This window comes from Cebus imitator, unplaced genomic scaffold (genome assembly GCF_001604975.1).
Source record: "Cebus imitator isolate Cc_AM_T3 unplaced genomic scaffold, Cebus_imitator-1.0 Scaffold472, whole genome shotgun sequence".
Taxonomy (NCBI): domain Eukaryota; kingdom Metazoa; phylum Chordata; class Mammalia; order Primates; family Cebidae; genus Cebus; species Cebus imitator.
In genome coordinates, this window is record NW_016107787.1 from 1,552,721 (window position 1) to 1,577,651 (window position 24,931).

A 24,931-nucleotide genomic window follows, 5' to 3' on the forward strand; every position below is an offset into this window, starting at 1 on the left:
TACCTATACTTTGAAAATATTACTCACATGGCAATCATGTATTATTGGATGATGAAAAATGGTAAAATAAATCTTAGAAAGAAAACAATGTCAAACTTGAACCTGGTCATTTATTTGTCAGTCAACATTATTAGCACCTCAGTGACAGGTCTTCATGACCATGCCCCATTTGCCCCCTCAGTTTTAAACTGCATAAAAGATAATATACTTTCCACCCTAAGGAACCAAAAATTTATAGTTTCATAGTTTGTTTTGAGTCAGAAGAGATGGAAGAAGCCATCTGACCCTGCACATTCATGATGAAGACAGGATAGTCACCCCTGCTTCCATTCTCCCACTGTCCCCCACAGCAGTGTGATGGCCAGGGTTAGGTGTCAACTTGGTTGGGTTAAGGAATACCTAGAAACCTGGTAAAGCACTGTTTTGGCTGTGTCTGTGAGGGTGTTTCCAGAGGAGATTAGCATTTGGGCCTCAGTGAAGTAGGGGAAGATCCTCCCTCAGTGTGGGTGGGCACCATTCAATCTACTGGGGGCTGGATAGAACAAAAACAGAAAAGAATGTGCAGACCTGTCTGCTGGAGCCGCGATACAACCTTCCTCTCCCGTCCTTTGACAACAATTCCAGGCTTGCTGGCCTTTGGACTAGAGAACTTAAGCCAGCCCCTCCCCACCTCAGGTTCTCAAGCCATTGGCCTCTGAGTGAGCATTACACCTTTGGCTTCCTTGGTTGAGGTTTTAGGACTTGGGCTGAGTCATGCTAGGTCAGCATTGTTGGGCATTGTAGAGTCTCCAGCTTGCATATGGCATGTCGTGGACTTTGCAGCCTCCATAATTGTGTGAGCCAATTCCCCAAATAAATCCCCTTTCATATCTCTCCCTATATTTATCCTATTGGTTCTGTCCCTCTGGAGAACCCTAATACATGCCGCCTCCATGCTTTAGATCATTCATTTCAGACACTCAATCCTAGAGCTATTGGGATAGAAATAATTCATGGACTGAGCCCAGAAGAGCCAGGGTCACCTAGGTATCATCCCAGGGTCAGAGCATCATTAGGACAGAGGTGATGGGAGAGGACTGGGGGCTAGATATTGTTTCTTGGAAAGGGCCTGCAGAGTGCCCAGCTGGCATGGGCATATGTGCATGTGTGTGTGAGGATGTGCATGCGTCTCAGGTATATGTGCTTATATGTATGTACATGTGCATATTTGTATGTGTGACTGTGTATATATGTTTATATGTGTGCTTGTTGTATGTATGGCTGTGCATGTGTATTTTTGAATGTTTGTCCATGGGTATTACTGGCTGTGTGTGAGTTTGTGAGTATGAGTGTATTTGCGTGGAATGGTTAATTCTTTCCCCATGCCAGAAGCCCAAGGAGATGCTACCAAGTGCTTGAAGACTTGATGTCACATTCTTGACTACCCCCACCCTCCTAGAGCTTCCAGGCCTATCACTGTGATGCAAGGGTGTGGCAGAGGATAATCCTTATCCTATCCTGGAGAGAACACACTTTTTCTAGCCTCTGGAAACTAATCCATCTTACTTCTGGCTGCATTATCAATTTTCAGTTAATACACCAATTTCTCTGACCCTCTGAAGCCAACAGCATGGAGCCTGGGTAATAAACTGGAGTGGGCGCAGCGTATCCAGCCTCAGTAGTAGGAAGGACAGAAGTTTGACCAGGGGTCTAGCTCTCTCTGATCTGACTACTTGAATTCCCTTTACAGATGAATAAGGTGATGTTTTGTGACTCTAGTTGCCTTCCCTTTCAACAGGTCTCAAAATGTATAGCTTACATCCTGTTACCACACTTTGCAAGGTCCATATACCATTTCCAATGATAGAAAGAGCCATCTTCCAGATCCAGTAGAAAGTTAATCCTATACAGTCTTGATCTGTTGGGTGCCATTTCTGCAGATGGGGGCATGACACCTCCCTGAAGTGCCTTTTAAGATAAATATTCTCTCTCAGCATTTTCACAAGGGACATTCAAGTAGAACATGTCTTTTGGGGTAAGACATAAGCAACATAATTATAGAGACTCCAAATACTTCAGGTATGGGCATACTAAGAAAGTATGATTTCTTTCCCTTATTTGATGTAGCAAAAGCCGGCCTATGTAAACCCATCCTAAAATTGGAATAAATAATGTAATGCAAATATATGTAAAGAAACCCACAGAGAAGTAAACAGCACAGAAAAAATAATGGCTATGTAACAAATTAGATGGGTGTCCAGGCAGGGGTAGAGATACAGGGAACTTCATGAAGCAATGCTGTGGTTTTGGCTCGTTTCTGTTTTGTTTTACCCCTCGTGTATCTTGAGACCACAGCTCATAAGGGCCATTACACTTCAAGGATATGATCTCAGGACTGGAATATATTCACTTGCCAGTATCAAGAGTAAGCAGTGCTCACTTTGGTAGCACATATACTAAAATTGAAATGAAACAGACATTAGCATGGCCCCTAATCAAAGATGACATGCAAATTCATGAGCGTTCTTAATTTTACACACGCATATATATATACATATATATACATATGTGTGTGTGTATATATATATGTGTGCGCATATATATATATATATATATATATACGCACACATATATATGTAATTGCATGAGCCAATTTTTCTGTTTTTGTTCTGTCTGGTCCCCAGTAGATGGAATGGTGCCCACCCGCACTGAGGGTGGGTCTTCTCCTACTCCACTAAGGCCCACATGCTAATCTCCTCTGGAAACACCCTCGCAGACACAGCCAAATATATATATATATATATATATATATATATATATTAAAGAGTAGGCCGTGTGTGTGTGTGTGTGTGTGTGTGTGTGTGTGTGTGTATATAACTTTTTTTTTTTTAAGAGTAGGCAATAGTTTAGGAGGTTGGGAGTACAGAGATGTGGAGAGGGCCTGGAAGAACATAAAGGTGGAAAGTTGACTCTTTCCCCGGACAAGAAGACAGACAAAAAGGATGAAAAGAATATGGCATACTTCAGAATTTCCAGTTGACATTGTCCTACCCAAGGGTTGCTCCTTTGTGTCTGCTGGAAGAAATACAATGGGCCATAGAACTTTCTCTTCACCTCTTCCCATTCTCTTAAGCTCTTAGCATCTATTTCCCCCAACTTACCTTTAGGATTCATTTTATTTCTGGCCCAATTATATACAATAATTTCCTTAACACATGATTACTTTAATAGTATTTTAGTAATAATTTTCCCTCTTTCTCGTAATTCCTTCAAATAACAATCTTGAAAGCATACTACTATAACTACTTCTAATAATAATCTGGAAAGCACACTTTCCAGTTCAGGTAAGTAGCATTCCAAGTGATTGCTCAATGCCTTACCCCAAAGCGGGTCCTTCAAACCCACTACAAGGCCAGAGCTCACTCTGGAGTGTTCTGTATCTTACACATCTTGGAATCCCTGGTGCTTTTCACACAGTGGGTGCTCAAAACTGTTGAACTATACTGTGAACTGTTGGAAAAATGTTCCTCTCAGATCCGCACCATCACACACATACGGACATTCTGCACCTGGTCAGCAGTCTAGTGGTTGGTCCCTCACTACTGCAGGTAATAATGGAAGTTTCCTGACCAAATGACGAAGCCAGTGCCTCTTCTAAACCGCTCCATTTTCCATTGTGCTTAGGATAGTTGGCACTGTCTCCTCACTGCTCTGATACCGTCTCACCTTCCCCTGCTCCTCACTCCATGCATTTCATCTTAGGGACTGTGTGTGCGCGTGCACGCGCGCGCGTGTGTGTGTGTGTGTACGTCACAAGAAATTACCATGGAAGGCAGCACATCTTATGGCAAATATTCTACATAAAATATGCTGAAATTATTTGTTTAGTGCTTATGTGCCTGTCGCCATGTGAGTTAGTTGCTTTCTATGTATGATTTTATTTAATGCTTGAAGAAGCCCTAAGAGGATGTTATTTTCCTCATTTGAGAACTTGGAAAACCAAGGGTCAGAGATAGTAAGCACTTCAGTCCAGATAAAGTAACTAGTAACTGCCTGACTTGGTTTCTGAACCACAGTGAGCAGTTCAATGTCAAGGCCCTTGCTCCACTGTCTCCCAGGAGAATATTTTTACCTTAGGGAAGAATATCTAATGTATTATAGACACATTATTATAGAAAAATATCTAATGTATTATAATTTTGTTCTATTTTTTCTAACCATCTCTAGTATCAAAGGAAAAAGTTTTTCATTATGTATTTTTCCTTTTTATAAAAATAGTATTTGTTCACAGAAAAACATTTAGAAAATACAGAGAAGCAGAAAGAAGAAAAAAAAAATCACTTGCAATTCACCACTCAGATACAACATACCTGAATGTTGGTATGGCTCTTTGGCAATGTTTTTAATTGAAACATTTTTTATGGGTTCATGTTGTATAAAGAGTTAAAAGTAGAAACATAGCTTTTATGCCATTTGTCTTCGTCCATTCAGGCAGTTATAACAAAGTATGTGGCTTATAAACCACAGAAATGTATTTCTTGTAGTTCTGGGCACTGGGAAGTTCAAGATCAAGGTGCTGGCAGATACAGTGTCTGGTGAGGGCTGGAGTTTTTGTTCATACATGTTAGCTTCTTGTGTCCACATGCGGTGGAAGAGCTAGCTGGCTCTCTGGAGTCTTTTTTTATAAGGGCACTAATCTCATTCATGAGGGCTCAGCCTTCACGACTTAATCACTTCCTAAAAACCCCAACTCCTAATACCTTTGGAGTTAGGATTTCAACACATGAATTTTGGGGCAATGCAAATAGTTGGACCATAGTACCAATAAATGATTCCACAGCAATCACTTGTATAACTATGCCATAATTTAACCAGTACCACATGGTTGGCATGAAGTTTGTTTCTTTTTATGAATGTTAATAATATTGGGATAGACATCTCTGTAACTGTATCTGTACATTCTAATATTTTATGAAAGGCAAGAAATATTGTTTGCTTAATTTATGAGTGTTAAAAACTGTTTGCCCAAAAGTATGAAATTGAAAAAGAAACAAAACAACTTTGCTCTAAATCATTAGTTGACTGACAGAGGCAGGTACTAAATATTTTAGGCTTTGTGGGCCATATGGTTTCTGTCCAAAGTACTCAGCTCTGCCATCATAGCACAAAAGCAGCCATGGACAATCCATAAATGAATCAGCATGGCCATGTTTCAATAAAATTTTATTTATAGACACTGAAATGTGATTCTCATATAATTGTCATGTGTCATAAATCAGTCTTCTTCTTTTGATTTTTTTCTAATTATTTAGAAATGTGAAAACTACCCTTTGTCTGTATGCCATACAAAGCAAGTGACTAGCCCTCTCTTGCTCCAAATCATCCATTCATCCTTAGAGACATAAGTCTACATCTATTTCTAGCCACAAACTTACAGAATTGTGAGAATTCTCTTTCCAACCCTTCCTTCTCCTGGATTTACACACATACACACACACACACACACACACACACACACACACACAAACACATACACTCCTGGTTGCCCCAAAGTCCTTCCCTAGTAAGCTGGTCAGCCTCTCGCAGAGTTCCCTAAGTTCAAAAATTACTTCTATTTTCTTTAATTCTATTTTTTTGAGCATCTGATTATCTGAAGTAATTCACATTAAAGAGTGATTAGTAGGGATCAACTCTCCCTTTGAGAATTTCCATTTAAAGGAAGATGTATCAGTGAGGCTAATGAGATGTTGGGAAAAACATTTTTGAGTGGCTGAATACCTAGCTGTTCATTTAGGAAGTTGATTTTGGTGTTATAAGGCTTGCCAAGAAGGCTAAAGATGACTTGTCTACCGGTGCTTATAATCTAATCAGGAAGGTAGAACAATTGTGGTACAAGAAAAAATAAAAATTCAAATCAGAGGCTATTAACTGCCAAGAAAATGATAAAAAAATAAAATTAATGACTAAGTTATGATAAGGACAAAGACAATTCCTCAATGTTACCAAGCCTAGGCATTCAAGGACATTTATCTGGATGTTGGTAGACACAGGATCTTGCCCTCTGCCTCTTAGGGATAATGGCTTCACAATATCCTCAGGGTCTTAAGCCCTATAGCCAGTCAGAGTCACTATTTCATGGTTTCACTTGCACATAAATAAAAGAAAAATAGATTTTAAAATTAAACAACTTGAGCTTAGGGGCAGTTCTTAAGCCATTTACTAAATTTCTAGAGATTTGTAAAGCTCCAAACAAAATGCATTCATGAGTCCTTTAGCAAATGATTCAACCTGAAGTTTCACCACTAACTCCAGGGTAACCCTTGGACAGACAAATTGGGCAATGAAGGGTTGATATGAAATCATTTCCTGCAAAGGGATCCTCTTACCAGGTAGGCAAAGAAAGGTAAGTTACCCAGACGGAAGTTGCAAGAGCCACTTTTTCCTGAAAAATCACATCCTAACCCCCTGAGGCAGTAAAACCCTTCTCTGAGGTCTCATAGAAAGGTGGCCTTAGGAAGTTAAAACAAGCTTTGAATTAGGGCTGCCAGCCAGCAGGTTTTCTCTTGCAGCAGTGTTTGCTTGCCATCCATCCAACCCTGATCAGAGGCTTCAAAAGCTGGAGCTCAGCTCTATCCAGAGCACAGGGGATGCTGGGAGACAGGTCTGCCCAGGAAATGCCAGGAAACCCCAGAGCTAGGAGAGGTAGCTTAAAGGTCAACATCTGGGCATCTGGGTGCTTCTCAAAGCAAGTGGTAAAAAATACACCTTACCTCTATGCTCTAAAAATTGCCACCCATATATCTTTGTCTTTAACCATTCAATTTTCATTTCAAAGCCAAGTGCTAATAGGATATTAAAATAATATGCATATTACTAACCCAGGCTATTGGCAACTGCTGCTCAGTGCAAGCCCTTGACATTGCCTCCCTGTATCTAACCATGGTTCCGCTTAGTCTGGCTTTCTGCCTTTGGCAATGGCCGGGGTTTGATGGTTCACAGAAAGGCAAATTGCCTAGCTAATTAAAATCTGTACCTTTAAAAACACTTTTCTCTTATATTGCCAGGCAAAGTTAAATGGGTACAACTTTCTTATGAAAAGGCCAAAAATAAATTCTGGGCTTAGACATCGTAGATAAAATTGCTGCCTTAAATTCCAAGTTTCAGAAAAATAAAGGCGTTATCATGAAAATTGTTATTTAGCTGTAAGTGTGGGGGTGTAGGTACAAAGCCATTATTAACCTCCTTTATAAATGGGCATGTCAGGAACTTCGAAGGAAGCCCCAGAGTTTGGTCGCCAAATGCCAGTGTGTGTAAAATATTCACAGTGAATTCTTCTCCCTTTGGTAATTGTAATTCTACATCTATTTCTAGCCTTTCTCACCTTGGTTATACCACTCTGCAAAGGTCATATGGATATCCGAAATCAACTGCAAAGGAGTATTCTGAATCCCTGTTGATAAATAAATTATGTCCCAATTACTGGTGCTTTTCTGAAATGTTACTGAATGAAGAAAAAAAATCAAACTTCTGAGCTCAGCATATCTTATTTTGCTATCAACTATATTTCTGTGTCTGTGTTCAAGTAACTAATTCCCATTGGCAACTCAAAGGAGAGCTTTAGGTAAACAAGTCAAACTGTCTTCGTGTTTATACCTTTTTTGGAGAAAAAGTGAGAGTGCTGTAATTTAAAAAAATTAGAACAGTAACAATGTCATCTTGAATTTACACAGTGCAGGAGTTGTTAGATCTGTGATTTCAAGTCTTCAACAACTCTTTTTGGGTGGGAATAGTCAGGAGTCTGTGTTGTGGTTGGAGCCCAGTTTGGTCATTGGGAGCTGAAATAGAGGTCAGGACTCCTGGCTCCCCGTCCAGACTCTGAGGACCCAGCAGCCTCCACAGGTACACTCAGAGGCCACACTAGATGCAAAAAGAACCATGTACAGAGAAGTGAGAAGGTCTCAAAGGTATTTGTTTCAACACTGAACAAGGAATTTTACCTGGGAGGTGGTTTTCACTCAGAACGTGGTTACCAAACTTGAAGAAAAAAGAGCCAGAACCACTAAGAAAGCCTGTGCCTACCTTAGAAAGGCAATGGGAAGTCTGTTTGTGTCTTTTGTCCACTTTTTAATGAGGTTGTTTGTTTTTTGTGGATTTGTCTTTTGCTTGTTCAGTTGTTTAGGTAGCTTATGAATTCTAGACATTAGACCTTTGTTGGATGTATAGCTTGCAAATATTTTCTCCCATCTCGTAGGCTGTCTGTTTACTCTGTTGATTGTTTCTTTTGCTGCGCAGAAGTTCTTCAGTTTAATTAGGTCCCAATTGCCAATTTTTGTTTTTGTTGCAATGGCTTTTGAGAACTTAGTCATAAATTATTTCCCAAAGCCAACATCCAGAATGGTGTTTCCTAAGTTTTCTTCTGGAATTCTTATAGTTTGTGGTCTTATGTTTAAATCTTTAATCCATCCTGAGTTAATTTTTGTATATGGTGAAAGGGAGGGGTTCACTTTCATCCTTCTGCATGTGGATAGCCAGCTATCCCAGTGCCATTTATAAGGAGTCCTTTTCCCATTGCTTATTTTTGTCAACTTTGTTGAAGATCAGATGACATATAAGCAGCCAACAAACATATGAAAACATGCTCAACATCACTAATAATCAGAGAAATGCAAGTCAAAACCACAATGAAATACCATCTCGCACCACTCAGAATGGCTATTACTAAAAAGTTAAAAAAAAAAAAAAAAAAAAAAAAAAAAAAAAAGACACATACTGGCAAGGCTGCTGAGAAAAGTGAATGCTTATACCCTGCTGGTGGGAATGTAAATTAGTCCAGTCACTGTGGAAAGCCATCTGGAGATTTCTCAAAGAACTTAAAACAGAGCTACCATTTGACCTAGGAATACCATTACTGGGTATTTATAAAAAAAATTCATTTCATAAAAAAGACACAAGCAATTGTATGTTCACTGCAGCACTATTCACAATAGCAAAGACAGAATTAACCTAGGTGCTCATCAACAATGGATTGGATAAAGAAAATGTGGTATATATACACCATGGAATACTACACAGCCACAAGAAAGACGAAATCATGTTCTTTCAGAAACATGGATGCAACTGGAGGTCATTATCCTAAGTGAAATAACACAGAGACAGAAAACCAAATACCATATGTTCTCACTTATACGTGGGAGCTAAACACTGGGTACTCATGGACAGAAAGATGGCAGCAGTAGACCCTGGAGGCCACCAGAATGGGGAGAGAGGGAGGGAGACAAGGGCTGAAAAACTACCTATTGGGTACTATGCTCACTATCTGGGTGACGGGATCATTCATATCCCAAACCTTAGCATCACACAATATACTCACTTAACAAACTTATACATGTACCCCATGAATCTAAAATAAAAGTTAAAATTATTTAAAAAAGAAGAAAGGCAATGACTTGCAACAATTAGCAGCCAGACTGATAGTCACCCCATACCCTGACAACCCACCTCATTTGTTCTCAATCACATTTGGGGTGCTTCTACAGGAAGGGAACGGAGGAGGTTTGGCTCTTGGGACCACTTTCTGTGTCTGCGACTACAGAGTATAATGTTAATTTCTGGTTTGGTTTTTTGCTGGGTGGGGGGAGAGATTATTTTTCTTCTATTTTTTCTTCTCCCTACAGCAAAGCTATTTTTCTCTCATTCTTTTTAAATCATTTCATTGTTAAAGAAAACACAAAAGAGAGTTGAAAGCAATTCAAAACAGGGAATTTTTCACAGGGGAGAAAGCAGGGAATAGCATAAAATGGCTTCTTGCCCTTTTCTTCAAATTCCATATTAATATAAACAGCAAAAATTGATGGTTGGGGGGCAGCCATCTGCATCTGTTTTGAGTCATCTTTGTTTCCAGGCCTCGGTCTCTTCCCACACTGCTCTCCAAACTGTCATCAGGTTTAATGGCACGGCAGCCTTGGGCGCTGCACTCCATCCTCAGAGACCACTCAAAACTCTCAGTGGCCCTGAGTACTAGGCCCTTAGAATTAGAACCATCTTAGAGATCATCTGGTCTTGGAATTTCTTTACTCCCTTCTTTAACAACTTGGATTGAACATTTATAGAACACTTACTATGCACCAAGGAATGTTTTAAGTAGTTTATATATATTAGCTCATTCATTCATCACACAGCCCTATCAAGTAGGCACTATTATTCCTATTTACAGATGAAAAACTGGAGCACAGAGAGGTTGAGTCATTGTCCAGCCTAGCCCTCTACAGGGTGGCAGAGCTGCCTTTCCTTGTAAGATACTCTGCATTCCAGCCAAACTTGCTGTAGGCTCTAAGTCTCCATCTTATGCCTCTGCTCACTGCTGTTCCTTTTGCCTGGAAAGCCTCCACACCTGGTCCCTCCCCTCAACTCTGCATTGTCCAAATCCTATGCAGCCTTCAAAATGAAGGGCAGATGCTATCTCCTCCAGGGAGCTTCTCCTAATTGCCTCTCCTTATTCTGAAATAGCAAAGTACTTCAATTGTACTGTGTGGCATGTGCCACATTCTGCCCTGCATTCTAGTTACATATGCATATATTTTACCTTTTTAAACATAAGATAAGCTGTCTATGGTAGAATGCATATGTGATGATCTTCCAGCTCCCATATCACCTAGTGCATTCGTTGGCCCCCGTTAGATAACATCTGTTGCTGTATTTACCACATGGTAGGAAAAATGTGGGAATGAATATGCACATTATAGGTAACATTACTTCATAAGAAAATGGCCTCTTTTACACATTGCAATCAGGCTCCTATAAAATTGCATATTTATAAAATCAATATTTGCATCAAATGTGATGCAGTTTTTCCTAAGTGGGGAGGCATCTGTGTGATGTATAAGCTTGCAACAACAGAGCAGCAGATCTGAGGACCCCATGTATATATGCAGGGCGCTGCCTGCCTCAGATAAGCTGGAGATTGCATGGCTTCTCTGCATGCTCTTGTGTGAAAGAAAGCTTTTCTCTTGGGTCTCTACACTATCATTGCCCTTTCTGGGCCCATGAACTTTTGAACCAGGCAGTGGGGCTCTGCTTAGTAACTCTCTCACCCACCGATGTGCCCACATTGCAAGTGGTATTCACAGGCCACAGAAGCGTCACTGCTTAACCAGGAGCCTTGAGACTCAGCCACAGCTCAGGCCACCACCCTCGGGATGCAAAACACTTCCTCCCATATATAAAGCTACAAAGTCATTATTGATGACACGCAACCACACGGGTAAACTTATGAAGGGGCACACTTTTTCTAATTTTCTTGTAAGTATCAGAGAAATAGTCAGGCAGAGAGAAATGAACACAAAATATTTTGATCACTTAATAGGGTCTTACATAGTTAGTATCAGTTTATACTAGAATTTAAATCACCTCCCAACCTGAGTCTTACGCTGTTCACAGTGCAATATTCCCTGAAGTCAGTAATGTAAGGGTGCTTGATTCTGGCTATGTATCAGATTTCCTATGGAATTTCACACACACACACACACACACACACACAACCACCCCAGGCTCTCCTCTTGGAAATTCCACAATTCCAAAAAACTGCCTAGTTCATTCTGATGTGAATTCTGGGTTGAGAATTACTGTGACCAAATGAGACACAAAAATGATAGGCCATTCCGTCCCAGGCTGTGTCTTCTGCTGTTGCTGCTTTTTAATCAAAAAGGCTAGAGAGGAATCTCAGTGGGAACATTAGTTCTGCAAGTGACAAGACTTATAATATTTCATAACTATAGAAAACAGCAGGTGGCTATGATTTCAACAGCAGAAGTAAAACATTTTTCCATAAGCACAAACCAAAATATATAAAACCGTACATACTCTAAAGAAGAGGAAATATAAATTCAAGATTGTGAAACTTATATTGTGTTTACACTTGAATACCATTAATTAATTATTGACAATATTTTAGATTTAAAATAAAGCCAGAATGGAGAAGACTCATTATTGCCTGAGACTCTAAGGAAGGCAAACTATTGTTTATTGAAAAAATTTAATGAACCATAGTCTATAGCCTTATGGAAAAGCTAGTACATTATAGTTTATAGCATGTAATTGATCTACAATATTATCTTCCATTCATCCTTATTAATTGCCTCTTCCATGAAACAGAAGGGCCTCACCTTGCCATCTTTGATTTGGCAGATGAGGCTGGATCTCATGCTGTCAGGGTTCACCCTGTGTGCTCCCCAGCTGATGTTCTTTTTCTTTCTGACACTTCACTCCAGAGACGAGCCTTCATGCTGCTAACAATACTTTCATAGCCCTGTCTATCCTGAGAGTAGATTTTGTTCTCCACCTTTCTAACACAATCAAAGTTTACCACTCCCATGTTCCCTGATTCCAGAGTATCCTGCTTCCCAGACTTGATTAAGGAAATGTTAAAGTGTTTTGTAGAATAATCTGAGAAAATAGGACCTAATAATAAAATGCACCATAATTCCAGGGTACAGATTTGAGTTCAAAGGGATCTTCTGGCAATAGTGCCTTAGCCTAAAAGTGGTACTCTAAAAGTCAGAATTCCAGGCACTCAAAGTGAGGGGACTGATGCAGCTTTGGTAAAATGGGTCACTCTCAAATCACACTGCATAAGCATCTACCTAGTCTGCCAGTTCCAAGAGCTTTGGCTCACTGGTCCAGGTGGTCTCCTAGCCCAGAAGAGGATGAGAACTACAGGCTCCCTCTTTTGGTGTCTAGCACAGTCCAGGACTCCCTATCCCTTCTGTTGAGGCTGAGTATTCAGAGTTAACCCAGCAGCTCATCATTCTTCATTTCTCTTCCATACAAGTTCTGGTAATTTTCTTGAAGCTACCATCTCCAAAGGAAGGAACAAATATTCAAAGCAGTCAATTTTGCTCTCGCTTAATAGTTCTGGCCTAAGTCTTGCCACCTGTAAATAACAGGGACTCTTCCCAATTTATTTCCCTTTTCCAAGCACAGTGGGGGAGGATCCTCGGGGTGAACAAGGGTTAAAAGATGTACTCATGGCCAGGTGTGCTGGCTCACACCTGTAATCCCAGCACTTTGGGAGGCCGAGGCAAGCAGATGACCTGAGGTAAGGAGTTCGAGAACAGCCTGGCCAACATAGTGAAACCCTGTCTCTACTAAAATACAAAAATTAGCTGGGCATGGCAGCACATGCCTGTAATCCCAGCTACTTGGGAGGCTGAGGCAGGATAATCGCTTGAACCTGGGAGGCAGAGGTTGCGGTGACCTGGGATTGCACCACTGCACTCTAGTCAGGGCAACAGAGCAAGACTCTATCTCAAACAAAACCAAGAACAAAAACAAAAACATGTACTTGTTTCTTGTTCTTAGTAAATCTCTGGAGGAGGTATAAGAAATGCTGTGAGTTCATCTAGGTTCCATCAATAATTCACCCTGGTACCCATTTCACACACCCTATTATGCTGTCCCTCCGAGTACATCTGTATATGCCAAGCCATTTGGTCTTACTTTTGCTTTGGAAAGTGTGGGGATTCTATTCTTGGAAAGGAGAAATGAAAATTTCATAGAGTTGGGGTGGGGGTTCATATATATTTCAAGTTGCCACCTTCAATTATGTACTTACTATATCAAAGTAGTCTGGTATCCAGAAATGGGAGTCAGGGTTTACCTAGATTCTTCTCTTTGGGAATGAAACTCACAAACTCCAGCAGAGAAGACAGAATCAAAACAACTGGACTCGTCATTAGAAAGCACGAATTCAGTTCACCCCTGTCTGGCACAGTCATGTCCTCACTACAGTTTCACAAGGCTGAGGGCAGAGGATGTGAAGCAACATCATTCAGAGGCACAGGAATGTACGTGCAGCAGCCGACTGTCTGCTGGGGCTGACACAGCTGGCTCTGCTGACATTCATTTGCCAGTTGTCACAGGTACAATTTAGTAAGCTGGCAAGGAAGGAAACGGGGAACTAACAATTCTGGATACATTTTGAAATTAGGATTTATTTGTCTTTGTGTCCACTTATTCACATTCTTCAGGAAAAGGTGAATGCTAAAATCTAAGAAGAAAGTCAGAGAGTTTCTTTGGCTGCATTAGAGGCTACCTTACAAATACCTTCTCTTTGTCAGAAGGGAAATCTGGAGCTGTTAGCTGGCAGCGTGGTAGAGTCCCTTGCCTGCTCTGTCATTGGCATGATTTCCCTCTGCAAGTGGAGGTGTGTTGACAGCCCATCAGTTACATCACCTTACACTGAGGGCCGTGCAATGAAATGCAGTTCATCGGGATGCCATAAAAAATGATAAGGTGGTTTAGGTAGAAACTACAAAAGGCATTGTTTACTAAACTGAGTGACAAAATCGCATCACATAACTATCAGCTCTGCTTTTCCCCTCTCCTCTCACATCAGAGACTGCGCTGACTCAGATAGGGAAGCCTTAAAAATAGGTCCTACAATGAGGAATGCACAGGTTTTATCTTTCAGTGTACTTCATATATTTTTAACAAAGGACATACATTTTTAAAACTCCTTTGTAAGCTATTCTGTTCATTTTAAATGAACATGTAAAATAGAAATTGTGGCTTCTATAAAAATCAGAACTTTACTTTGATAGGTATATACAGATTAAAAATGTAACTCTATTTGCTATAATCTAAAGAAATGCGTTAAGACTCTGAGGCTGAATTACAGTTACTATGGAAACCAAAAAATGTAACCACTATGATTTAGGAGCCTCTAGATTCTCAATAATTATGTTGTTTGAAGAGGGGAAATTAAAATTTTAATTAAATGAGTAGAAAAACAAGTAATTTTACAGGAAATTTATTAAATTGTGTTCAAATATGATCTCATGTGTCCTTTGATGCTCTTTGGGTAATTTTCCCAGCAACTGCTGGCAGGTTTTTGAGAGATAGGTTAGAATATTTATTGAGTACCTATTACTTATTAAAACATTGTATAGGGCTCCAGGGATGGGAAGGATAACATATAAATACATTGTTTCTATACTCAAGAAATTTTAGTTTATATGAGATAATTTTTAAAACACACACAATAACCCAAATGCCTTTACAAAGCTATAGTTCAGCAGCAAGGCATCTTAACCATAATTTGGTTGAAGGACTCTGAACCAAGGACACAGAGAGCCAGTCAAAGGTGTCTAAAACTCTCAATGGAGCTGAATTTTAAACCTAGCTTTTTTTGTAAATCACAATTCCTTCTCTGATCACAAAAGAAATGTATACTCATTGTTGAACATTTGAAAATATGAAAATTTCAGAAGAGAAAATTAAAACCATACTATTAAAATAAAATTCCTGTACTAACTTTTTGGCATATTTTTATGTAGTCATTTTTTTTTCCTATGGAGATATAGGTATGGGCAGTTGTCACTTGTTATGATAGTGTGAGACTGCAAAAATGACCATAAAAGCTAGAATCATGCAAAGTGATCTTAACAATCAATAGAGAAAATCCAACTGTTCTGTAATCTTTAAAAAAAATTTTGTCATTAAAAACTCTCTTACTGTTGCTTATAAATGTATAAGAAAATAAAAAATTGTGGCTGAGCATGGTGGCTCATGCCTGTAATCCCAGTACTTTGGGAGGCCCAGGAGGATGAATCACAAAGTTAGGAGTTTGAGACCAGCCTGGCCAACATGGCAAAACCCTGTCTCTACTAAAAATACAAAAATTAGCTGGGTATGGTTGTGTGCACCTGTAATCCCAACTACTTGGGAGGCTGAGGCAGGAGAATTGCTTGAACCTGGGAGGCAGAGGTTGCAGTGAGCTGAGATCGTGCCTCTGTACTCCAGCCTGGGAGACAGAGCAAGACTTCATCTCAGAAAAAAAAATAAATAAATAAATAAAATAAAGAATAGTAAAAATAATCTTTAGTACTCTGAATGTAAAATATAGAAATGTTGAGAATAAAAGTGTTTTATTTCTTTGTAAAAAACTTACCAGAAGTAGTTTGTATAATGCTGGTCTATCTTTCATTGTGTAATTTACAATGCAAAGCAAGCATCTTTTTTTACAAATTGTTATACTTCTAAATCTGCATCAGCTTCTAGAACTTTGTCCTTTGCACTTTCAAAGATGTGAACTATCTCTGATAGTTCTTTTAATGCAAAGTTGTTGTTGTTGTTGTTGTTGTTTGCCAATGTTGCTTCTTCTGTGTATTTTCAACACCAGCACTTTCTTCATCTGTCAATTTTACCTTAAATAAGTTCCTCGGGTTCCATATCTAGTGTCTCTCAAAGGGTAGTGATGTCCACATTTCCATGGTCAGCTATTTCTTCTATAACTTTGTTTATATCAGACTCATATTTAACTTCCACCATTTCACTTTTCATTACTTTGCTGCATTTTCACCATTTTTGACCAATTTCCTCTTTTGATTACCCACTTTTTAAAAATGCCATGTGGGGTTATCACTAGCAGAGAAGGATGTAACCTCCTGCTCTTTGTGCCTGAACTGAATAACAGATGGGCACTGACCCAATCTGACCAATCACAGGCTGACTGAGAAAGCAGGGATGTGACTGGTCACTGATCATGATGTGCATCTGTCAATCCCATAGTGATCTGTGGACTGAACTGCCAGCAGTGAAGCTTACCTTATGCAATTAGTTAATATACTGGGATAACTGAAATTTGAACCGTGTTGTCGGGAGATGGGTATTGTTTAACCTATGGTAACAAAAATGCATGCATTGTGGGCCCATGCAAAACATGGACAGTCTATATGTACATACTTGAAAAATATTTTTTACAAAATTGAGATCATGAATATATAATTCTGTACTTGCTCTTTTAACTTAGCATTATATCATAAAGTTGTATCCCTTTTATTACTAGTCTCCAATAATGCTGTAGCATAATTTATGTGACTGGGAAAACACCAGGAGAATGGTAAAATGACAGCAATAGATTGGCAAAGAGGGAGGTGCTTCCAAGTAAGACGCAACACAGGGAAAGCCCAGGGATTGGCCAGTATATGTGGGTAAGTCAGAAGAAGGAGAAAATTAATATGACTGGAATATAGGATCTATCTTAGAATTAAAAAGACAATAATATCAAAAAGTCAATTTTCCCAATTACTACTATTACTTTAGTAATTATTACTTTAGTAATAATAGTAATACTAACATTTATTGCATGCTTACTATATTCCAGGTACTCTCAGGCTTTATCTCACTTAATCTTCACACTGACCTTGTTTGCTGTCATCTCCATCTCACACATGAGGACCCTGAGGTTCAAAGAGGTTAATGAGGTCACACAGATGTTATGGTGAGCCTGTAATAAAATCCTTGTTTCTGTAATGCTGCCCTTAACGCTCCACAACACTGCTGGATGAAAGCACTTTTCCAGCTTACAGAATCGTTTTGCATAGACTGATACGTGGTATGCAACTGGGCAAGTTCTACCAGCTGCCAAGGCGTGGAGCTGAAATCTAGCCTATGCTGCTGGCCTACCCCGAGCCAACAGGCTGCATAATTCCAGAAGGGCTGCCTCTACCTAATTTACACAAAGACACAGTATGGACTGGCCTTGGCCCTGATCGACATGATGGATTCTCACCACAGCTCTCAGAGGTGATAGTGAAATTATGATTACTCCAATTTTATGCTAAATCAAAGCAAACCAAAAATGAACCAAAAAACCCCACAGCAGCTCCCCCATTGGGTCAGTGATTTATCTAAGCTGAGAATAAACTGGTGAGATAAAGATGCAGTTGAGGAAGATATTAGAATCCAGGCTGAGCAGGTTTCATTTGAGGAAAAAGGCAACAGGGTACTGGGAGGTATGTATAAATCAGGGACACATTGACTTCCAGGGAGTAAAACAGTAAGTCACAGCTGTCCACCTGGATGAGATTGTTCTGGGCAGCTTGATGCCTTCCAACCAGTTAAATCACTTCTCCAAAACTTTGGTCACTTTTTGCATTTGGATCAGATCTTTAGCGACATCTCCACTTCCCCTGAGGAGTTTATAGTTATATAGCTACCAGGATTTTTAAAAAGTGAGTCTGAAAGCAAATATCCCTTCACCTCACTGTCTTTTGTAATTGAACTTTGCAGACCTTTTTTAATTAGAGAGTTGTAATTACCGCAGTTACTGTCCTGAGCGTATCTGGGCCTAGGATTTTTCTGAGTTCTAAGCCACGCGGTCTGTACTCTTTCTTACATGATAGAGAAATGCTGTTGCATAAACCAAATCCTTTGGATATTAGGGACTCAGAGGGGTTTAGCTTTCCTGGGTGAACTTAGCATTTCTTTTTGGATTTACAAGCTTTAGAGGAACACTTGTAAAAAAAATGGCTGGGTACAAACCAATTAATCCCGCCTCCAAAAATAGCCAAATGATATTAGTAGGCATTTAAAAACAAAACCAAACCAAAAAATCCAAGAGACTACCCCTGAGAAATACAACTTGAAAAATAGGTCTCTAGTCAAATGTTTGGAAAATTCCAAACATCATACTGCTTCTTTGGAGTGTCATTACACTCTCGGAGATTCCCTCCTTGTAGGTAAGAAATGTCTTAATTTCTTGGGATTTACAAACCTATTGTTTTCCATAGTTTTAGGTAAGGTGAGAAATCCAACATTAACAAAACTTTAAAAAAAATTCTCGCTTACCTGATTTTTTTTTTTTTTTAAGTTTTGCTTTTGTTGCCAAGGCTGGAGTGCAGCAGCACGATCTTGGCTCACTGCAACCTCCGCCTCACAGGTTCAAGTGATTCTACTGCAACCTCTGCCTCACAGGTTCAAGTGATTCTCCTGCTTCAGCCTCCCACACAGCTGGAATTACAGGCACCTGCCACCTAATTTCTGTATGACGGGGTTTTGTCATGTTGGCCAGGCTGGTCTCAAACTCCTGATCTCAGGTGATCCACCCGCCTCAGCCTGCCAAAGTGCTGGGATTACAGGGGTGAGCCACTGTGCACAGCCCCATTTACGTGATAACTTATTGATATCTGGATGAACTTGCGTTCTATGGAGCATGTTTTTGAGAAATGCTAGACCATGTGCATGGACACAATTGAGTATGCACCGCTAACTCTATTTGAACTAAGAGCTACTTCCTGTCCCCATGTGCAGGGCCAGAGGGGTAGTGACAGGAAATGAGCCAGGAATGATCAGCCTCTCTGGCTGGCAGTAGCGTTTTTCATACCTCAGTGGAGGGTGTTCCTTGTGTGTGAAATGAGGAGTGTGTGGCCAAGCAGATCTCTGTGCTTCCTCACCCTTCTTCAACCCAATGGATCTGCTTTGTTGCAGTTTCTTGCAAGATTTCATTAGAATAATAAAAAAGATTCCATCAGCCAAAAACCAAATAAACAACACCAAAAAAACCAACAAAAACAAAACAATAGTGGTTAATGGTTTTTTAAAACCTGTGCATGGAGCAAAAATCTAGGAGTGATAAATACTTTCTAGGACCTTCTATAGTCACTTATCCTCTGGTTTTCCCATCTGTAAAATGGGATTGATAATGTTGCAGACACTAAAACCTCTTTTAAAAAAGAATAGACGTTTGCTCCATACTTAATTCAAGGTAGAATGTGAGCAGGTAGAGAAGGACGGGAAGGAAAGTAAATATTTATCATTTTTCAGCTCTCCATCATCTGAATCCCCTTTTCATTATCAACTGTGAGGTAGAAGGTCAACTGCATATTCCCGTAAGGGGTTTAATATTAGCATAAGTGACCCAGAGGCAGTTTAGGGCTCACTGTGGTCATAGTGACAACCACCGCTCAGTGACAATGACATCAGCCGTGGTGCCTAGTCCCCAGAAATGGCAGTGACCAAGCTGCACTGTTCACATGGCCTGAGGCTTTATGAGTTTCCTTTGTTCCCTATGTGGGTTTTGTGTCTGATTCTCTGGCCTTCCCATGAGTCTGCAAGCTTCTCTGTGTTCTTCAATTTAATGCTTTGTAGATTAAGTTAGTCAGAATTCCTTCAACTGAGACCTATTAGGCATAGATGGTGGCATATTGGAGTGTGAGGTTGGGGCAGCCTGGGATGGAAGCCATTTTAGGAGATCTAAAATGATTTTAGGAGACTACTAAAATTTGTCATGTGACCATTTTCAGGAGATCATTTTTAGTGATCATTTTAGGAGATCACTAAAATTTGTCTCAAACAGACTGGAAAAACCATGGTCCCTGTTTGGGTCATATTCCTGTAGATGTAGAATATATTTCAGCAGGGGAAAGTTTTTCTGCTCTTTGTATTTATAATTTATAATTTTCTTACATAATCAAGAGACCTGCAGAACACCTATTTTTTTTTAAAACTTCTCTCTGTGCTAGTTTTGTTAGGATCTAATAAAAATTCATCTTTTAAAACATATAAAACAAAATTAGGAGAGAGAGTATGAAATAGCACAGTAATACTGACTATAGTAATGCCAGAGAACATACGAAAAAGAAAGAAAATATGGGTGACAAATAGTCAGCTGAAATCCTAACCCAAACAGCCCTTGACTCTCAGAAGTCAGGGCAGTTCATTTCCATTGGGGGATAACTGCAAACTTTGTTTTGTTCTATTGAATGCACAGAGCAGTGATAAGAACATCATTGCAGCTAACATCAGCAGGAAGGACCCTCTAAGTTACTGTCATGGACAGGGACCTACATGAATCTGGTGTCATCTGTGAAACATCCCCTAGGGATTCAGAGGTGTCACTGATACATCTGTATTTTCAGAGAAGCCACCTGAATCTACTACTAAAATTTAGCTGCAGGTATAAAAATAGACACACAGATCAATGGAACAGAATAGGGAACTCAGAAATAAACCCACATACCTACAACCAACTGATTTTTGACAAAGTCATCAAAAATATATACTGGGAAAATGATACCCTATTCAACAAATGGTGCTGGAAAAATTGGATAGCCACATGCAGAAGAATGAAACTGGACCTATACCTCTCACCATATAAAAAGATGAACTTGGGCCAGGAGTAATGACTCATGGCTATAACCCCAGCACTTTGAGAGGCCAAGGCAGGAGGATCGCTTGAGCCCAGGAGTTACCATCCTAGGCAACATGGCAACATTGCGAGACCCTGTCTCTAAAAAAGTTTTTTAAAAAATTAGATGAGTGTGTGGTGGTACATGCTTGTGGTCCCAGCTACTTAGGAGATGGCGGTGGGAGGATTGCTCGAGTCCAAAAGGTTAAGGCTGCAGTGAGCCATGTTCATGCCACTGCATTCCAGCTTGGATAACAGAGCACAATGCCATCCCCAAAATTATGATAATAATAATAATAAGACAAAGACCTAAACATAAAACATGAAACCATAAATATCCTAGAAAAAAACCCAGGAAAATTCTTCTAGGCATTGCCCAAGGCAAAAAATTTTTGAGCAAGTCCTCAAAAGCAAATGCAACAAAAACAAAAATAGACAAATGGGATTTAATTAAATTAAAAAGCTTCTGCACAGCAAAGAGAAATGACCAAGAGAGCAGACAAACTACAGTACAGGAAAAATATTTGCAAACTATGGATCCAACAAAGGGCTAATATCCAGAATCCATAAGGAATTCAAACAACTCAAGAAGAAAAAACAACCCCTTTAAAAAAGTGGGCAAAGGGTATCAACAGGCATTTTTCAAAAGAAGTCATAGAAATGGCCAACAAACACATGAAAAACTGTTCAACATCACTAATAACCAGAGAAATGCAAATTGAAACCACAATGAGGTATCATCTAATACCAGTCAGAATGATTATTATTAAAAGTCTAAAAGAAACAGAAGTTGGTGAGGATGTAAAGAAAAGGGAATGATTATACACTGTTGGTGGGAATGTAAATTAGTACAACCTTTATAGAAAACAGTATGGAGATCTCTCAAAAACTTAGAATAGGCCTACCATTTAAACCAGCATCCCATGACTGGGTATATACCCAAAAGGAAAGAAATCATTATATCAAAAAGATACCTGCATTGTATATTTATTGCAGCATTATTCACAATAGCAAAATCATGGAATCAATCCAAGTGCCCATCAACAAAGGTTTGATAAAGAAAATGTTATATATATATGACACTGGAGGCCATTATCCTAAGTGAAATAACTAAGAAACAGAAAGTCAAATATCACATATTCTCACTCATAAGTGGGAGGTAAATAATGGGTGTACATGAACATACAGAGTGAAATAATAGACACTGGAGACTATGAAATGTGAGAGGGTGGGAATCGGGTGAGGGGTTAAAAATTACCTATTTTATAAAGTTTATAACCTTTAATACTTACAACATGCAAGATAGGTAGTCCTATCTTATAGATGAGGAAACAAAGACTCAGGTGTTATTTGATCTAAAGTCACATAGCTAATAAATGTGAAGCCTGGATTTGAACCTAGTTCCAGCTGTCTCTCAAGTTTTTGGTTTTAATCCCTTCTCAGTCTTGCTTCAGAAGCAGAGAATTTATAATCTCCTAAATCTGAGAGTTCTTCGGTAAACACTTAAATTGCAAACACTTAAATTGGGTAAATACTGAAATTGTAGACTAATCACAGTTTCAGGTTGTGAGATTGTATAAAAAAGGAGAAAGGGGTCATTCTCTCCCTCCCCTGGGACAAATTTAAGCCATATGTGCATATGTATGAAGGTGAAACATGGTTTACTTGGGAGAGACTCAGGTGGTGAGAAACTGGGGGCCTAAGATAGTTTTGCTGGAGAAACAGGAGGGGCTTCTAGGGGTGAACATAACATGCTAACGTTACAACAGCAGTCACAGGAACAAGGTGCCTAGTGGAAAGGAAGAACTCCATCTTGCCAGGCTGTCCTAGAGAAAAAAGACTCTGAAACTATAGTGCAGCAAAGCGGGGTAATAGGATGGCAACAATGACAGCTACTGTGTATTGAGTGTTCACTACATGCAAGGACCATTCCAAGTGCTTTACGTGTGTTAACTCGTTTAATATTCACATTCTTGCTAGAAGGTAAGTACTGATCACAGTATCTTTTTATGAATGAGGAAACTGAGCCACAAAGAATTAATTTTAAGAAGAATTAAATTTGCCCAAGTCACACAAGAGTTCTAGAACCAGAATTCAAATTTAGGCCATTTGCCTTCAGAGCTTATACACTTAACCACTATAATTTAGACTCTGAGGAAAGTGAACACGTATGCGGCTGATTGGCAGTGAAAGAAACTAAGAAAAGGAAAGAGCAGGATGGAGCCTAATGGATATTAAAGCAAAACAGAGTTAAATTCCATCTCAGTGTTGACAAGGACTTGCTTATACGCTGACGATCGTGGCAACTACTTAATGGAAAAATTGCAAATGGCCTTGGAATGTGATTATCATATTACAGAAGGTACCACACAGAAGTAATTATAATAAAGCCAACTCCCTCTCACAGGTACCAAACCTGAACTGATGCTGTCTATGCCCAGGTGGTACCATTGACCAATTTCCCTATTTCTGCCGAAGTGATGGCAGCTTGGAGGCAACTTAGCTCCTTCATTATTGATACCCTATCATGCTTTCTCAATCCTCTCGTGAAAATTGGACTATTTTTACTGAGCCCGGGCCTCTTGTACTTCACTTGGATTTTGCAAAAATGCCTCACAGGTCACGTTGCCTCTTGTCTCTCCCCTCCAGACTGAACCAAATAACTCTGCCAGGAGAATCTTTCAGAATGTTCTGGAACATTGGAAATAGCCCTAAAGCTTAAATGGTGAATCAAAAGAGTTTGCTCTATTCTAGTGCTGCCACTAGGTAAGTGACCCTGGAGTCATTTCAACCCTCTAGCTCTTTAGTTTCTACAAATATAAAAGGAAAAGTTGACACTGGTGCTCTCTAAGGTCCTTCTAGTGCTGTAAGTATATGAATGCATGAATGAATGAATTCTTTGCTTGTATACCTGCCTATGGATTTCTGTTTAACACTTGAAATCTCATGCTCAAGGCTCTATATTAGTTTTCTCACACCATTTTACAAGATAGCTATCCCTCCTATCATGTCATATTCATTTCCAAACCCCAGCTTCTCTTCCTGCTATTCTTGCTTCCCAAAAAGGCAAATTCCATCCTCTTCACAGCGAAAACCTTAGGCCACCATTAAGGTTCTGTTCTAGAACCATGTCTTCCACTGACAGCTTTATTGAGTGAGTGACTTCAGGCTGCACCATTGTAATTCTTCAGAAAGTGCATACGCATGGTAGCTAAAGAGTCTGGGCCCTGGAGTCAGACTGCCTGGAGTCAAATCCTAGCTCTGCTACCTAAGAGCTGCTGGTTAGTTAACCTTTCTATGCCTCAGTTTCACCATGTGTAAAACGGATCATAAAAGTGGCTATTTGGTAAGATTGTTGTAAAGTTTAATATACATGTTAATATATGTAAAACACATGGGAGAGCTTCAGGTACATAGTAAGTGCCATGTAAATATCATCTATTATTATTGTTGCAACGAAATTTCTTACACCTTAACTCAATCTTAAGAATTAAATTGTTTCATGCATGTAGGTATTTTCTCCCCAAGTAAACAGCAAGGATCTTCACTATTTTCTTATTTCATATCCTGGCAAGGGAAATCAAGGCATCACAGCAGCTATTCCTCTAAACAAACACCTGAAGACAGTAAGGGAGGACCTACCTGGTGCGCTGCAACTTTAAGCCCCTTTACTTTGGCAAATAAAGACAATTATGACATAAACAAACATAATACAGACTCTGCAGCTGCAGCCACTGGCTTCTCCTTAATATCTTGGTTTCTTTCTGAATCTTTATAGTAATTCTAAGAGTTGAGAATGAGAGTTTCTAATGGATTTACAGATATTACTTTATATAATTCAATACATAATAAAATGACAATCTTTTGAAAATGCATATGAGTGTCATTGTGTTGAGGCAGTTATTGCAGGAAAGGGGAGAAAGTAAAAACTATGTGTGGAATAAAATGATAAAATATTCTTATTTCATCAGCTTACCTTTTGACTCC

The 24,931-nt window shown here is 39.5% G+C and overlaps 1 protein-coding gene and 1 non-coding gene across 2 annotated transcripts in view; one reads left to right on the forward strand and one right to left on the reverse strand.

Moving 5' to 3' along the window:
* FRMD6 (FERM domain containing 6) overlaps positions 1-19,256 on the reverse strand; it is a 150,487-nt gene extending 131,231 nt beyond the window's left edge. The window contains exon 1 of the mRNA XM_037732777.1: positions 19,142-19,256. The gene's annotated coding sequence lies outside the window, so the exon portion shown is untranslated. The remainder of the gene's footprint in view (positions 1-19,141) is intronic.
* On the forward strand, positions 2,412-2,515 carry LOC119468680. Its single transcript, XR_005197422.1, has one exon. It is a non-coding gene; the product is annotated as a U6 spliceosomal RNA (small nuclear RNA).
* Positions 19,257-24,931: the final 5,675 nt, after the last annotated feature.